Raw genomic sequence first — 2772 nt, forward strand, 5'->3', positions numbered from 1 at the left:
AAGGCACATTGAGTTGGCTGATGGTTCCGCCTTTCGTCACTTGAAAATAATCACAAAAAAAACAAAGAAAAAGAAAAGATGGTTCAGTCTTTGCCGTAACTCATAGCATGATGTCGTCATTTGTTTGGTTTAGATGGTGGAAAGTTTTTGTTGGAGAATTCAAAAAGGTTTTTTATAGATAGCATGATGTCGTCATTTGTTGGAGAATTAAAAGAAGGGCAAGCAGCGGCAAAGGGAGGATGTCCTTTGCAAGCTAAGGCAGCACCATTAACAAAGAGTGGGGCAACAACAATGGAATTGGAACCCAGTATCCAATCACACCTCCATGTATAGGGAAAAAACCGGCAAGAATGCAAGCAAAACATATTATTGGCATCATTGTGACTTATACATTATGCTCTAATAGCAAGAGTTCAGTTCCTCTTATATTTATACAAGATCAAGTACCTGTTTGGAAATTCCAAAGCACAAGGACTTGCAATGGCAAATCAGCCCTTTAAAATGGAAAACAAGCTGCGTCTCACTCAATGTTACCAGTCATATGTCATCGCATTTACAACGTAGAAACAAAGCCTGAACATCAAGCAAGCAACAAAGGTAAAGAGAACCTCATCATTCATAGACAACTAGCACACGCAGGAATGTTGCAACAGTTATTTTTGTAACCCTGCTATATCCAGCAGTATGGTGGTAACTAGTTTATCAAAATCCAGAAGATGCAAACGGTGCCCAAACTGCAGCAATCAGATTTCAAGGGACTATAATCCAAAGTCCAGATGACAGTGAATTCAAGAAAGGTTTCAAAGATCAGTCTGTGGCAGTAAATTGCAATTAGACACAACAGAGTCAGCTACTTCATCAACTAGACAATTGTTTGTTCCAGCAACAACCCCAATCCCAACATTGGCATCCACAACTAAAAATGTTGGTGAGTAATTCACCCCATCTGAATAGCTCAAAGCCAGCTATAAACTCATTAACTGAAACATCAATTCATTTTTCATTTGGAAGCTGCTTAACAATCTTCAAATGAAAAGAAACATTCAATTCCAAAAATCCTGAAATTTAAGGTGAGCCTAACATAGCTGTGAAAATTACTCATTACATAGCACTTACTAAACTGCTGCACCATTTCAGTAAACTCTGGAAAGGCTTTTATTTAATTTAAGCACTCAAAGTTCCCGATGGGAATTACATGGTGAGAAGCTGAAGCACACCAAGTCTACTTGGAAGCTGAAGCAGGTTGAGGCTTCTTACACAAATAATCTGGAGGTGAATAGATCAGAGCAGCAATCATAGCACCTGGAAGAACAGCATACTTAGCCACTGCTGCCAGCTTCGTCACCAGTGGCTCGCCCTTCAACACATTCAGCAATGCCATTTCCAAATACACCCAACCCTTGAACCTTCTTCCTTTCTGGCTTCAACTAGTCGAAGGTGGAACCTAACTCCTCCGTAATTAAAACAACTCCAAACCTGCTGCAGCATATGCCTCTATCTTCAGTCATTTAGCATATCATATCAAAGCCGAAAACTTCAAGAAACTCAAAAGCAAAAACAACAAAAACACAAGAATGATGCACAGTAGGCATTGGTGAGAGCAACATTCTGGCTGCGTTTCGTAAATCCCTGTAACATTTAGAGACTAAAGAACCATGTTACACTAACCTAATTCAGCCCATAATTCATGTGCAATCTAAGTTCTTGCTCCACTGTTTTCCCATTCAGGCAATTAACCAAATAGCATTTCAACTCATACAATAGCATAATTTGCAACTAATTAAGAACTAATTCGTCATTAAATCTTTAAAATTGAAGTAAAATATCTAATGCACATAACACTACAAACCGAACGACTAAGTGATCAAAGGAGGATTAATTACACTTTATGGATCATCGGCACCATGCAAAGACAAAATCAATAAAACGATAAGACATAATTTAGGACCAAACAAACAAAAAAGAGGAAATTTTCTCCAAACCCGAAATTTGGAAATCTTAGGCTAATATATATAAGCTATTAGCAAAGAAACGAAGATTCAGAGTTTGGATTAACAGATTGCACACCATCAAAGGTGTTAGAGAGAGAGAGAGAGCTCAAACCAACGAAGGACCTTAATTACAAAAGTAAAATTCAGGAAAAAAAAAATAGAAAACTCAGAAGGAAGGAAGTGAAAATACAAAGGAGGAGATGTACCTTGATTGTAGGTTTTGAAAATGGTGCTCGGCGGCTTGCCGATGGCTGATTTCGCCGGCGGTCTGGTCTGGTGGAGTGGGGAAGTTTAGATCGAGAGTCGAGACGGATTAGATCAGGTGGACAGGGACTTCCAGTGACTGGGTAAAATGTATAGGGGTAGTTTTGTCTGATAAAGTGATGTGGGTCTCTGTATTTTGGGCCTCTTTTTTGGGCTTTTGATGAGACTGAAAGTAAGGGCTGGAACACATTGGCCTACTAAAACTTGTTCGACATTTGTTAATCAACCGAATAAACTAAACCGAATAAAACAGCCGGAATGGAACCCAAATTTGGTAGAAAAAGTGGCATGCCTTTTTTTTAAATTATTATAATAAGAAATAATAGGAAATTTTAATTTCAAACTTGGTGAAAAATCTACCAAAAGATTGGCTGAATTTAATTTATTGCATCAAGCACTTGGGTGCATGCACGCACGTAAGTGTAGACTATTGTAATTGTGTGTCAAAGAAAAACAAGCCCTTTCCTTTCTACTTAATTGATTCGATTTGAAAACAAGTCAAACTAAAACACACAAG

The 2772-nt window shown here is 38.2% G+C and overlaps 1 long non-coding RNA gene across 2 annotated transcripts; it reads right to left on the reverse strand.

Annotated features, from left to right (window-relative positions):
* Nucleotides 1-798: 798 nt before the first annotated feature.
* On the reverse strand, nt 799-2325 carry LOC113758807. Of its 2 annotated transcripts, none has more exons than XR_003466857.1 (2): nt 2198-2325; nt 799-1476 (listed from the first exon to the last, which is right to left on the reverse strand). It is a non-coding gene; the product is annotated as an uncharacterized LOC113758807 (long non-coding RNA). The 2 variants fall into 2 exon arrangements; XR_003466858.1 differs by having other exon boundaries at nt 799-1479.
* Between the last annotated feature and the right edge of the window lie 447 nt (nt 2326-2772).

The sequence above is a fragment of the Coffea eugenioides genome, unplaced genomic scaffold (assembly GCF_003713205.1).
Source record: "Coffea eugenioides isolate CCC68of unplaced genomic scaffold, Ceug_1.0 ScVebR1_737;HRSCAF=1464, whole genome shotgun sequence".
In the NCBI taxonomy this organism is placed as follows: Eukaryota; Viridiplantae; Streptophyta; class Magnoliopsida; order Gentianales; family Rubiaceae; genus Coffea; species Coffea eugenioides.